At 36.9% G+C, this 15,232-nt stretch overlaps 1 long non-coding RNA gene across 1 annotated transcript in view; it reads left to right on the forward strand.

Moving 5' to 3' along the window:
- Positions 1–14,611, forward strand: part of LOC141582700 (uncharacterized) — a 96,990-nt gene extending 82,379 nt beyond the window's left edge. The window contains exon 5 of the long non-coding RNA XR_012515598.1: positions 14,379–14,611. This is a non-coding gene — a long non-coding RNA (uncharacterized LOC141582700). The remainder of the gene's footprint in view (positions 1–14,378) is intronic.
- The last annotated feature ends 621 nt before the right edge of the window (positions 14,612–15,232 follow it).

Genomic DNA, 15,232 nt, shown 5'->3' on the forward strand with positions numbered 1-15,232 from the left:
TTTTTTTGTTTCTAATACAAATGCCTTTTTTTTCCTCATGCCTTACTATCCTAGTTTAAACCTCTAGTACAATGTAGAATGGAAGTAGCAAAAATGGGTATCCTTGTCTTGTTCTTGAGCTTAGGGAAAAGGATCCAGTATTTTACCATTAAGCATGATGTTTGCTGTGAGTTTTGTAGATGCCTTTTATCAAGTTGAGAAAGTTTTCTTCTATTTCTAGGTTGTTGAGTGCTTTTATCATGAAAAGGTTTTAGATTTTGTCAAATGCTTTTGTCTGTTGAGATGATGATATGGTTTTTGTTTTTTATCCTGCTGATATGGTGTATTACATTAATTGATTTTCAGTTGTTAAGCCAACCTTGCATCCTGAGATAAATCCTAGTTGGTCATGGTTTATAATTATTTTGATATGGTGCTGAATTCCATTTGCTACTTTTTTTTTTGAGGATTTTTGTGTCTATATTAATAATAGATAATGATCTGTAGATTTCTTTTCTGTGATGTCTTTTGTTTCAATTTCTGGGTAATTGAGGGTTTGGGTCTGTTAGAGTAAGCTGGAAAGAGTTACCTCCTCTTGTATTTTTTTGAAATAATTTTTGAAGGATTGGTATCAATTTTTCTTTAAGGAAGTGTTTGGTAGAATTCACCAGTGAGACCATTTGGGCCTGGGCTTTTCTTTGTGTACTAATTAAATCTCTTTACTTGTGTTATAGGTATATTCATATTTTCTATGTCTTCTTGAGTCTGTTTCAATAGTTTGTGTCTTTCTAGGAATTTTTTCATTTCCTCTAAGTTGTCTAATTTATTAGCACACAATTCTTCAAAGTATTCCTGTATAATATTTTCTATTTCTGTAAGATCAGTTGTAATATCTACTCTTTCATTTCTGAATCTAGTAATTTGAGTTTTCTCTATATTTTTCTCAGTCTAGCTAGAGGTTTGTCAATTTTGTTAATCTTGTCAAAGAACCAGCTTTTAGTTTTGTTGATTTTTATCTAATATTGAATCTACTTTAGATTTATACTAGCTTAATTTCAGTGTGATATAAAAACATTATTTCTATATAGCTCTATTCTTTTTTCCGGTTTTTGTTACACATATTATTGTATTTGTTATGCATATTATTGTTATACCTGTTACTTCTATAAATGTTACAAACCCTAAAATATATTATTATAACTTATTTTACATAATATTATGACTTTTAAAGAAGCTGAAAGAAGATGGGGGAACAAGTATATAGTTGTAGCTTTTTTAATATTAATCTTCTCATTTATTATTTCTGATTTTCTTTATTTGTTCCTATAGATCTGAGTCATCTGTAGTCATTTTTTAGTCCAATAGAGCTTTGCTTACACCCTCCTCCTTTGTGCAGATATTGGCAAATATATTACATTTCTATGCGTTTTGGCCCAACAATACATTTTTTTAACATACTGTTATACAACTTTTTTTTTTTTTTAAATCAGTTAAGGAGAAAAATATGCATTTATACTGTCTTTTATAATTACATCATTATCTTTACTTTTTGTTTTTCGTATGTCGTGCTTTTTGTTTTTTTGTATGTGGATTCGAATTCTTTTCTGGGGCTTTCAACCTGAAGAGATTTCTTTAGTATTTCTTGTAAGTCATGTCTGCTGGTAACAAATTCTCTCAGTTTTTGTTTATCTGGGAATCTATTCTGCCTTCATTGTTGAAGGATAGTTTTGTAGGATAGAAGATTCTTGTCTGACAGCTGTTTTTCTCTGAGCACTTTAAATATATAGTTCCCTTTAACTTCTGGAGTCCATTGTTCCTGATGAGAAGTCAGCTGTTCATCTTATTGGGGTTCACATGTATGAGAATGAGTTAATTTTTGCTTTCTGCTCTCAGGGTTTCCTTGTTGTCTTTGGCTTTCAACATTTTTACTATAATATATCAATTTGTGGATCTCTGTTTATCTTACTTGAAGTTTTCTGGGCTTCCTAGATGTATAGATTAATGTTTTTCAATAAACTTGGGAACTTTTCAGCTATTATTTCTTTGAATGTTTTTCTTCCCTTTATATTTCTCCTCTCTTTCTGATACTCATATTATGAGTATATTGACATCCTTAATGGAATCTCACATCTTCTAAGGCTCTCTTTGTTTTTCTTCATTCTTTTTTCTCTCTGTTCCTCAGATTGTATAATCTCTATCAATCTATCTCAAGTTTGCTAGTTATTTGTTCTGCCATTTCAAATATACTGTTGAGCTCCTCTAGTGAATTTTTAAATTTCAGTTATTGTACTTTTCAACTCCAGAATTTCCACTGTTTTTTTTCCTTATAATTTCTATCTCTTTATAAAGATTGTGTATTTGATGCAACATTGTCATCAGACCTTCCTTTAGCACTTTAATTATGATTTCCTTTAGCTCTTTGAACACATTTATAATGGCTACTTTGAAGTCATTGTTAAATTTAACATCTGGTTGCTCTCACAGGCAGTTTCTGTTTCCTACTTTTTTCTGGTGAATGAATCATACTTTCCTGTTTCTTTGCATGTCCCATTTTAAAAATAAAAACTGAACATATTAGATAATATATTGTAGCAACTCTGGGTACTGATTCCCCACTGTGGGGTTTATTATTGTTATTTGTTTGTGTACTTATTTAATGAGTATCTGGATTACTTTAGTGGAGTCTATTTCCCCTATGCAGTGTAAAGCCTCTGATGTTGCTCCTCAGGGGACACAATCTTGGGTATGCCTATAGTCACCCTAAGATGAAAGTGGTTTTGGCAGTGCTTTCTTTGATAGTCTTTTTTCTCTGACTACACCCAGCTATTAAGCAGTACTAATTGCCAGCTGACTGCTCTATTGTTTTCAACAATGTCCTGGGGCATAAATTGCTTCATAAACTAATTCAATTAAATTCAGGCTTCTTGGAAGATAAAGTTGCAAAGGGCAGTATTTGAGATTTGTTCTGGCTCCGGTTGTTCTTCCCAGCTGTCTCTCTTCCCATTTGTTGTCAGTGAACTAGCCCCCTTCAATTTAGTCTCTAATGAATCTATCAATCTCTTCCCAATTTCCTCTCACCACGATTCCCACTATTTCTAAGAGTGCCCTTGGGACTAAACTCCACACTTTGTTGCAAATGAAGTAAATTCCTTGGGGAAGAGATTTGGGAGCTCGGAATGGGATGGGAGGTGTGGAGACAATGAATTACTTCCTTTTGAGTGACAGGCCCACTTTCAGAGCTAAGTGCTCAGTGGATGGAGGCAGCAGACCCTGGTGTATTCAGCTTTCCTCCCTTGGCGTGGAAACTGTGCCCCATGAGCTGCAGTTAGGACATTTAGAGCCCTGGTATTCTCAGTGGCACCATGTTCTTTATCCATGAGTGGGGGTTTGGCAGAAAATAGGAGCTCCCGCCTGGCTGTTGCACTTTCCAATAACTTAACCTCAGCAAAAGGTTGAGGCTGTTGCTGACGGCAGGATGAGAATTGCTGACATCCTTTGCCTGCTGGGAGAATAGCCTCTGACTGGGAGCTTGAGAGAGAGGAAGCCTTGTATTTTTGGCTATACCAAGTCAGGAGTGGAGTTTCTGTCTCATTGCTAGGAGGAGGGAAGGTATGATTCTTCATTGAAATCTTACAAATTCTTGCAGTTCTACTGGGTTTTAGTAGATTTTATTGAGTTCTTCATTTAGAAGCCCTCAGGATCATTTCCTTTAAGTGTTCATTTTTTTTTTTCTAATTGTAATTTTTACCAGTTTCACTGGAGAGTGGCTACATGGAGCTCCTTGCACTTTTATGCAGAAGTGGAAATTGTATATGTTAATTCTTTCTTTTATTTACACCTTTACCCAGTTTTATTGAGTGTGTATTATGTGTCTGATCCTATGATAGGAGCTAGAGATACAGTGGTGAGGAAAACAGACTTGGAACTTCCTGTTTAGTAGGCAAGTCAGACAAAGGCAAAACAAAACAAGATTAGAAGCAACTTGACAGAAGTTTCCATTAGGTTTTGAATGAATAACAAATAAGCAAATGAATTACATTAAATTATTATAAGGAAATTATGCTTAGTGAAGATAAAACAGAATCATACAGCTTAGAGTCTGTTGAAGAAGAGAGGGAAGCTAACACAGTGGTTGGAAAAATAGTAGGATGACTTAGATTAGGAAAAACCAAGAACTGTAGGACCTGAGATCTTAAGGATGAAGACTTTTAAAGAAGTGACTAACGGCCAGGCGCGGTGGCTCAAGCCTGTAATCCCAGCACTTTGGGAGGCCGAGGCGGGTGGATCACGAGGTCGAGAGATCGAGACCATCCTGGTCAACATGGTGAAACCCCGTCTCTACTAAAAATACAAAACATTAGCTGGGCATGGTGGCACGTGCCTGTAATCCCAGCTACTCAGGAGGCTGAGGCAGGAGAATTGCCTGAACCCAGGAGGCGGAGGTTGCGGTGAGCCGAGATCGCGCCATTGCACCCCAGCCTGGGTAACAAGAGCGAAACTCCGTCTCAAAAAAAAAAAAAAAAGAAGTGACTAACATCTGCTTTTAGCCCTGTGGCTGACTATAATTCAAGGTAAACAGCCTGTTTTTTAGGGTGTTTTTCAAGGAAAGAATAATTATGCATGATTTAGGGAAATTCAAGGAAAGAATAATTATGCATGATTTAGGGACACATATTGCTTACATATAGCTTACAACATATAACTTTAACTAAAATAGAGAATAATTCCTGAAAGTGTACTGTATTTGGGCTTCTTTCATTTAATTCTATCAATAACTTAATTGCTGTAAGCTATGGCTGTATGACTATAATTCAAGGAAAATAGCCTATGGAAAGAACAGCCTTTAAAATAAGGCTAAGAATGCCTGAGTGATTGAGTGACCAAGTTACCTATTAGCTCCAGCTATCCATCAAAGAGCACCATACTGCCTTGAGTTAAAGGCAGTTGACTATTCCTTAAGATGTATGCCTTTTAAGCATTGTTCGAACTGGTGGCATTTTGTAGTCTAGCAGTAGGAAATAAAAATAATAGATTCCTATTACATGCATATGTAAATTAAAAATATTGTAAGGAAATACATATTGAATTACAGTTTCTTTTTATTGTCTTTTCCTGGTTCAACAAACATGTGTTGAACACTTAATATGTGCCCTGCACTATTGACAAAATTAATATGATGGGCTCTTGCACTTAAGGATCACATACTATTTGGATCCTTGGGGTAGATGGATAAACCAAATAAACTCTTATTAAAAATGAATATATTAAAGGCAGTTCAGCAATTGGGATGAGGACTTTTATTGTGGGAAAGGAGGGCGAGACCACAAATTAATCCCAGTTGGAGCTGCCGAACACAGCATATTTCACCTGTGTTAAGAACCCTAAGTGCAGTAGACTTTTTAAAAATGGAAAGCTTATTGCTTCTCAGGGATATCTCTCTGTTTGATTGATTGCCTGACTAGCATTTCTTCCTTCTATTTTGGGTAATTGTGTACCACTTAATTATTTTTTCAATCCATGAACATAGTTTATCTCTTCATTTATTTTGAACTTTTCTGGTATCTCTCAGCAATGTTTTGTAGTTTTCAGTGTAGAAGTATTATATATGTTTTGTTAGATTTATTTCCAGGGTATTTTTTTTGTTTCACATATTACTGAAATTGCATTCTTAAAAAATTTTGTTTTCCAAATTGTTATTGCTAGTATATAAAAATTCAGTTGATTCTTACATATTAGTTTTATATTCTGCGACCTTGCTAGACTCATTTATTACTCTAATAGTTGTTTTGTAGATTCTCTAAGATTTTCTACCAAAAAAAAAAAAAAAATCTGAGTAGGAACAGCTTTACTTCTTTCTTCCAAGATTTTTTTTTATAGCTTTATTCCAATGGATAGGTCTGCCAGTAAAATGTTGAATAAAATTGGTGAAAAAAAATTATTAATATTTCTTTTCTTTCCTTTAAAGCTGAGCTCATCAAAGAATAGCTACATTTCTTTACCTACTTGTGTGGTTCATTCTTTAGTCTGCTAACATGAGCTTCTGTCTAAGGTACTCTATATTAAGCCACTTTGTCAAAGGCCCTAGTGACCCCATTTTAGCAGAATCCAACAGGTCCTTCCTATGCATTTATCCTTTTCCTTAGAGCTCTCTCCTTTCTTGGTTTTCAGATCACTTACTTTGAATCCCTTTCAGCCTCAATCATGACCACCTCTTTTTCTGTTCGCCTTTTAAATTGTTTCCCAATTGTCATTTTTTGAAATAATTTTCTATTGTTTCCCAGTTTTCATTCTGGATGCCCTCTTGGGGGCCAATGCATTCACCACCCAGACTGCAACTCGACATGAGTATTGATGAGTTTCAAATCACTATGTCATGCTGTACTTTCTTCTCTATCTCCAAACTATTATCTAGCTACCTAATGGATCTTTCTGCCAGAGTTTTCCATGGACACCTGTAGCTTAATATGCATACAACTTAGCTCATTATTTCTTCCTATATTTAGCCCGCATCTTTTTTTTTCTGAATTTCTACAAACCAGTAGAAATTCTTCACATATACAAAACTATTTAATGGCAGTCTTTGCCCATAGTATTCCTTGTGGCTGGAATGTTCTTCTTCACCCTCCCTTTAGCTGGTGCATATGTACAACTGAAGTCATTTGCCACTAAGAAACTTTTTCTAACTAGCTACACTCCACACTAGCCAGCTAGAATTGAACTCTGTACCTGGCATGGACTTCCTTCAAAGTGTCTATACATCTTTTTTAGACATCTATTTATTTATATGGCTGTTTCCCTCTACTAAATTCAAGGACCTATGTCTTATCTCATTTGTTTTTGTGTCCCCAGATCCTCCCATGGTACCTGGCCCTTAGTTAATACTCATTAGGTATCTGTGGTTGTATGCATATTAAAATAAAGCCTTAATCTAGTAAAGTATATCAACCTAGATGAAGAGAAATTAATATTATTATACCCATATGGAAGAAGATTGTGGTGACAGAAAATGGGTGATCTGTGACTGCATCTATGAAAGAGGTATGCTCTGAACACTTTTCAGTTCATCTCCAGAATTTTTAAGGGAAGTGAATAAATACCTCTTGAATAAATGCCAATTCTCCTTGCTCTAATTCTGTGCTGAACAAGGAAGTAGATTATGATTTACCTTCTTATGTATATCTGCCTACAAAAACAAGTGGAAACAAACAAAAATGGACTAATTAGATAAATATTTAATCTGTTGAGAAGTTGGAAGTCTCATTTTAAAGGAAGTAATTGTCATTTCACTTCTCTCTGCTTGGTTAGGATGAGTTGACTTCCCTAGTTCTTATCATCTCTTATCATCATCTAGACATCCTATCATGTCAGATATCCTGACAAAACTGGTCTGGTCTACACAGCTAACTCAGAGCTGGAGCAAGATCTCTCCTTGATCTGTCTGTGTGGCTCATGTGTGTGGCCACACCTTGTGTTCTTCATGGGATTTTCTACTTGAAGAACTCAAATTGTGTTTTTATCAAAGAGCTCACCAGGAAAACCTAAGGCTTATTTAAGTTCTGCCTAATATTATATAATGGGATTATTCATAATCTCTTCTCTAGTAGTTGTTTAGAATAAACTCTCATAAGTTAGAGTGAAATATGAAAAGAAGTTAAAGGGATGATGAAGGGATGAGAATAATTGGACATGTGAAGGCCAAAAGGTATAGCTACAACATTAGCTATGTAGCAGCAGGTGAAAAGAAACAGCTGAAAAAGTAGAGCGATATTAAGAAGAGGAGAAGGATAAATGGGGAAGAGAGGAATTCCTTAAAAATACATATTCAATGATTTGTAATAGTGCCATTTTCCCCAGCTACAAAGTACTTTTTATGTGTCACAACAAATTCTGAAACTCAGTTTTGACAAGGGGGTCTTCTAAAGGCATCGCACTAGGCTATATAGATAAGGTAGTTTTTTGACATTTGGTTTGGGTTTCTAATCCAGTATAAAATAAGATTTATTTATTCATTGAAGTGTTTATTAAACCTACTACATGCCAGTCAGAGACCCAGAAACTAGGGACATGATTATGAATAAGATAGAAAGGTGGCCAACAGATCAAGTTAACAGTTATTATTTGGTGTGCCAAATATAAGGAAATGTAATATGCAAATGGTGTTATGAGAGCAAAGAAGAAGGGCATTTCTTGGCAGCTGGAGAGGCTCCCCAAGGAAGGCTCCTTATTAGACTGGAATTTCTAGGATAACAGGACATGATCTCTTCTTACTGACTCTGACATCCCTAGAACTAGCCCAGTGCCTAATATGTGACAGAAGCTGAAAAAAAATAAGTTGGATGATTGAACTCATCAAAACGCATCTTTACTTCAGTTGCTTGGAGTGGAAATCATCCCAATGGGAGATATTGCCCCAAATCCTATTCTTTGATTATTAGAATTTCTTTATGAGAACAGATTTATCTGGAAATATTGATTAATCTGACATTTTTATTTCTTGCCCTTAAGGTTTCACGAATACCAAAATTTTAGTGTGAACTCTCAAGTAATCAGTACAGCAAGAGTCAGTGAAATGTGAGAAAAGTATTGAGCATATCTTTTAAAAATTGTGGAAATAATCAATATGCAGTACCACTGGAAACACTACAGTACAGCATAAATTGAACTTCAGCAACTCGATGAAGCAAGCACATCCTCCTATTTGAGCTCTTTCATAATATGTCTGTAGCATTGCAACTGGATATTTACAGATACTTGAAATACCTAAAGATCACCTGATTATTATTTGTAGCTACTTCTGTATACCAAGAAATTAGCTGCCAACTCTCCTATTCTAGAGGCTGAAGTTTGGAAAGCAGACAAAACAAGAGCTTCAAAGGAATATCCTTCATATTAAAACACCCACAAATCATGTGATGAAGGTCAAAGAAAGTGAACTTCAAATGAGAAGATTTAGCATTTTACTGCTTTTTGGCATCTGGCATAGGTCAGTTAATCTTTCTGAGTGTGTTTGCTAAACTATAAAATGTCGATATCATGGTGCTTGCCCAACTTCATGGCATTGCTATGAAGATCAAAAGAGATAATATAGGTAATGGAACTTTGAAAACTGTAAAACTCAATATGAATATTAATTGTTAAAATAATATCATGAATGGAAAATGGAATTCAAATTGCTGACCATGAATGTGGCCCGTGATGAACAAATATTAATTGTTCCATATTCATATCCAGAGCCCTTGACTTGTTAACAGTTCATCACAAGATACTGAAAAGAATTTCATGCTGGGCAGAAAGATTTAGGAATTGAGTAAAACAGGTTTTTGTTTTGTTTTTTTGTTTTTATAAAGCTAGTTCTCTGTTCTGTCCAACAACCAAAACCATGAGCACATATCCTTTAAAAGGATATCCTTTTAATGATTTAGGAGGCTTTTTAGGGTATCCAGAGTTCTCACAGAGGCTAATATGGAAAACTCTCTTACCCAAGAGGCTTGGTTGACTAATTAGACAATCTGCACCAATCTGGTGGCCCCAGCTGTCTAAATAAAACACGTCTTGATGGTGGAAAGCTCAGAGCAAAACTGGAAGGGGCAGGAACTGAGACAAGAATAAAAATCCAGGGGAGACAGCCGGGCCGGCCGCTTTCTCTGAGTGTCTGACAAGCAACATCTTTATAAGACTAAAAGAGTTTATTTTAACTATAACTAAAAGAAACTAAGTACCAGTTACCACTGGCAAGGGTGATCTTTATCTGTCTTTGTTGACCTGGGAGAAAGGGAAGGAATCTTAAAAGGCTCTAGCAGCTGCGGGCTCCTCACAGAGGACGTCTCCCGCACATTTCGAAAATGTCTTGGATTTTTTCCAACCTTACCTTATGTTAGAAGAAGTTGCTTATGGGAATTAAATGCCCTCCCATATGGGTGACCCCATGTAGGTGTCACCAACTATCCTGCATTCAGCAGAATCAGCGTTTTCCCAGTCTGTTTCTGGTAAAGGCCAGTGATTACTTTGTGAAAGGTTTTGTGGTCTCCTCCTGGCTTGGTTTCCCTTGGAAGGCTCTCTCCCAGCACCTGTGAGCCCTCACCCTGAGAGACGGCTAATGTGCTAATTACCACGAACTCAAAAATGTAAGCTGTAAACAAATGAGAGCTGTGTTTATAATCAATCAGTTTTATGACCTTCTGATGGTGATGATATCAGTGGCGTTTACACTGGAAGACCGCACAGCGTTCTCCAGCAGCTGGCCGCTTATGTTGCTCTAGAGCAGAGGACGATGTGGCCCATTAATTGTAGTATTTGCACTGAAGGGAATGTTACTTTGGCCAAATGGCCAATCCTGGGTCTTAGGATTGCCAAATAAATTATTTTCAAAAATCTTAAAGTCAGTTTGGATGGCTTTCAAATTATCCGTGGTTTGGGGGCCTATACTTACCCCCAAATGAAAACCCAAAAATGCATTCTTTCTGAGCTGTAACTTGATATATATATGATTTGAAGACAGAAGGGAGATAGTAATTCCAAGGAGAGACAGGAGGGGCATTCATCTTTGGCCTGGATGCAAGAAGAAGAGCTCTTCCCCTCTGATTTAGGGAATGACCTCTGGCACATCACACCCTTATGCCTTGTTTCTCCACCTGAAGGCTAAGGTGGAGATGACTTGGCAGCAGAGGCCAGCAGAACACTTTGTGATCCTAAGACCAGGAGGATCCATGCAAAGCATAAATATCATAAAATGTGGCAAGAGAAATGTTTACGCCAATCTGTGGTTTCTGATCAAAGCCAAAATTGCTGGGTTCTTGAATGAAAACTTCTGGCTGCACATGTGAGATTTGCAACTGCCTTTGGCACCTATAAAATATGATTTGTGAGGTGCCGAACAATGTCCTGGGGGTCTCCAAAGCCTGCTTCTTTGGCATCCATATTCTTCATTCTGAGTCCTGCCAATGTGTGGGGATGTGGGTGCATGAACTTTGGCTGCTTTTTGGGTTTGTTAACAGAGCAAAGAATTTGCCAGTGAAGCCCCAGTGCATTTTGCCCCAAGTACCTTGCCCTTCATTTATAGACTCATGGGAAAACCAAGCCCATCTGTTTCTCATTCATTTACACTTTACTCATCAAAATGTTGGTTTTGGTTGGATTCCTTTGTTTTCGTTTCAAGAAACCTTTAAGAATGTAGAGTGGAAAAAAGATGGGTAATTAGTAAGAAGTGCTGAGGACCTTAACCTCTCTGTCCTGTTTTTAGCATTATTCATGGTCCATTGTGTGGTGACAAGCATTTTTTTTTTCCTACTGTCCCTCTTATCAATTTCCCTAAGTTATTAAAAAAGGAAGGAAGAAAGGAAGGAAGGTCTTTTTTGCTTCTGTTCCATAACCAAAGATTTAGAAACAAGCTAGAATCTGTAGGCTTCCATGAGGTAACAGTCATAGGATCCCAGATTTTGCCTTTCCTTTCTCAATCTCTTGTTTTTAAAGAGACAACAGCATTTTCTTAGGTTCATGAAAGTCAGTGGCTGGGAACTCTTTATCTAATCGACTTTAGAGAATAGGGTAAAAGAGTCTAGTATTCTTTTTTTTTTTTTTTTTTTTTTTTGTCCTTTGTCAAGTACTCTTGAATCTATGAATATTTGTTAGCTGCAAGAAAAATAAATGCAGTCTATTTTCTGGGCTTTTGGGGAGTTTTATATCCCCTCGAAGTAGTTTTTTTCCTAACTTTTAGTTAAAATCCGTAGTTGCAGGCATTTTAAGTGGGACCAAATTCCTTTCTTGCTTACAGTTGTAAACTTGCTGATCTTTGGAAGTAGAAGTAAAGTTAGATTACATCCTGTCTCCCTCACCACCAGAAAAAAGCGAGATAACTCCCTCCCCAGTCCATAGTTTATACATTCCTGAATAACAACCATAATCCAAACTTTGTAGGAAGACAATGATAAATATCTCATTTAAAGAATGCATTACTGTTGATTATGTACTATAGGTACTGTATAACTTTAAACAAGGTTATTATTTAAAGAACAAGGAATTTACATTGTTGGATTACTAAGTTTTGATAGTTGGTAAACCTATGGCACTATTGATAGGTGTCTCAATAGTATCTTATTACAAGTACTGTTTTTAATGATGTGACAACTGGGTGCCCTTATAACTTGGCAAATTTATTTCCATTTTACCTAGTAATGGCTTTACTTTTTGTCATGTGTGCCAGGTGGTAGAAGACCAATATAATCTTCAAAACTTAACTAATTGAACAAAGAAGAGCTTGCTGTTATTTTGCTATTTAGGAAGTTCCAGAATTACTACTATAGCTATGGCTTTATGTTAAATACCATTCAAGTGGATGGCAGCCTAGCAATGGCATTGAGAGCCTGTGCTTTGGAAATCCCATCTACCTGTGTTGAAATCTGAAATCTGCTGCTTAGCCTTAACTAAGGCAAGTTAGTAAGCCTCTCTGTTTCCTTATTTATAAGGCGGGAGTAATAATAGTGTCTCGTCTAGTGACACATTGATAAATGGCGATTTCCATGGTATAAAAATACTTGAACTGTGGCTGATTTCAAGTTGCCAACCAAAGTTGGGGAAAGATGAGCACAATCAGCTCTCTTGAGCTGGTGCAGGCCATTGCCACTGCTTCACTAACAATACCCAAACCTTATGGTGTTGGGAGTATTAAAGGCACTACAGCATGTGAAGTGCTTACCTTGATTATAAGATACCTCAATTTTAAGAAAAATAATTATTTAAAAGTAGATTTTAAGGGGGAAAAATATATAACTTGTTTCAGAAATGAAAAAAATAAAATACTTGTGTTAAGATTGATGAAATAGTGTTTACTCTGTACTAGGTACTATGCTAAGCACGTCTCATAGGTAAGAAGCCTACATCACACATGCTCTTAGCTTATGATTATATTTATTTGCTTATTAAATTAGAAGTACTCTCTCAAATGTGGACATCCTGGCCCTTCTGATTCTTTCATTAAATGTTTTGAAAGTCTCTCTGGCACATCTTGTACTAGTCTGCTAGGGCCATCATAACAAAAATGCCATCGTCTGGTGGCTTAAACATCAGGAATGTACTTATCACAGTTCTGGAGGCTGAAAGTCCAAGATGGAGATGTCAATAGGTATGGTTTCTCCTGAGGCTTCTCCTTGGCTTAGAGATGGCTGTTGTCTTGCTGTGACCTCACGTGGCCTTTTCTCTGTGCACACGCACCCCTGGTGTATATTTTTCTTCTTATAAGGATACAAGTCATACCATATTAGGGATACAACACATGAATTTTGGAGGGACACAGTTCTGTTCATAACATACTTCTTTAGACTGTGTATTAGTTTCCTGTGGCTGCTGTAACAAAGTGCCCCAAACTTGGGGACTTAAAACAACACCAGTGTGTTTTCTCACAGTTCTGGAGTCCAGAAGTCCAAAATCAAGTTGTCATCAGGGCCATTCATGCTCCCTTTGAAATCTCTGGAGGAGCCTCATCTAGCTTGTAGTGGCTCTAGGCATTTCTTGACTTGTGGTGGCAGCACACCAATCTCTCTCCACATTAGCACATAGCCTTCTTGTCTTCTCTATTCCATTTTCTTTTTATGACAAATATCATTAAGGTTAGGGTCTACCCAGTTAATCTAATATGATCTCATCTTAAGATCTTTAATTCAATTTTATCTGAAAAGACCCTGGTCATATGCAGAGGTTCCAGGTGGACATATCTTTTTTGGGAGGCCACCATTCAACCCACTGCAGTCTGGTTAATTCATCCAACAAAATGCATGGGACAACATATTGATTTGTATTACAACTAGTTATAGCATCAGTGTCTAGTAAAGAAAACTATTTGAGTAATCTTGCTTTTAAAAAACTTTTTGGGCCGGGCGCGGTGGCTCAAGCCTGTAATCCCAGCACTTTGGGAGGCCGAGGCGGGTGGATCACGAGGTCGAGAGATCGAGACCAACCTGGTCAACATGGTGAAACCCTGTCTCTACTAAAAATACAAAAAATTAGCTGGGCATGGTGGTGCGTGCCTATAATCCCAGCTACTCAGGAGGCTGAGGCAGGAGAATTGCGGTGAGCCGAGATCGTGCCATTGCAACCCAGCCTGGGTAACAAGAGTGAAACTCCGTCTCAAAAAAAAAAAAAAACTTTTTGCAAATCCAAATCAGCTGACACTAGCTGTGGCTGAAACAGCTGAGTAACCACCTGAGACATGGACCCTGCTATAATGTAGTTGTACCTGTGTTGCAACTGCCCAACTGGGGACTCCATTTCCCAGCTTCTTTGAATTTTGGTGTGGCCATGTGGCAAGTTCTGGCCAATGGGCTATGAATGGAAGTGATGCATGTCACTTCCTGGATAAGGTGGTTAAGTATTCTGTGTGCCTTGACCATACTCTCCTTGCCTTTCAGGGCAACCTTGGAGGGACTGCATGAAGATTGTATCTTACGGGATTAATGGAGACTGGATACCTGAATCATCACTTGGGGGTAAGCTACTCAGAAAGGATGCCCATCAAAGACTATCCTTATAAACATTTGCATGAGTAGGAAAAAATTAACTTTTACTATATGAAGCCCCTGAGATTCAAGAATTATTTGTTATTAGCAGTTAGCTTATTCTGACGAATTTCCAGCTGGCATTACACAATATATGCACAATAAAACACATTTTATAGTCAAATTGTGACATTGCTTCATAAGGTATCCACTACATTGTCTTGCCATGGTAGGAATTGTTTACAAAATAACATTGGCTAGAAGAAATGTTTGTCTAAAATAGATTCTGATTAGGAAATGCTACAAAGAAAGGTTAAAAATTCTATCTAACTCACGTTAACTTTCCAAATTCTCTTGTTTTCCCTGGAAGATAACCAAGAATCAATAGGAATATTGAAAGATTATCTTACAGGGAGAATTTCATAATTTGAGAAGTAGTTACAATATAGTGGGAAGGAACCTAGCGTTTAGAGTCAGACGAATTTGTGTTTAAATCTCTGATATGCCACTTCTACTGTGTGACTTGGAAAAACTATTTCATATTTATTTTTAAATTAATTAATTAAATTTTTGAGACAGGGTCTCACTCTGTAGCCCAGGCTGAAGTGCTGTGGTATGATCGTGGGTCACTGCAGCCTTGAACTCCTGGCCTCAAGCAATTCTCCCACTTCACCTTCCCAAAGTGCTAGGATTATAGTTGTAAGCCACCATGTCCAGGCAAATTATTTAATATGCTTTTAAATAATTTAATAGGCTTTTAAAAATAA

Source organism: Saimiri boliviensis, chromosome 2, assembly GCF_048565385.1.
Source record: "Saimiri boliviensis isolate mSaiBol1 chromosome 2, mSaiBol1.pri, whole genome shotgun sequence".
In the NCBI taxonomy this organism is placed as follows: Eukaryota; Metazoa; Chordata; class Mammalia; order Primates; family Cebidae; genus Saimiri; species Saimiri boliviensis.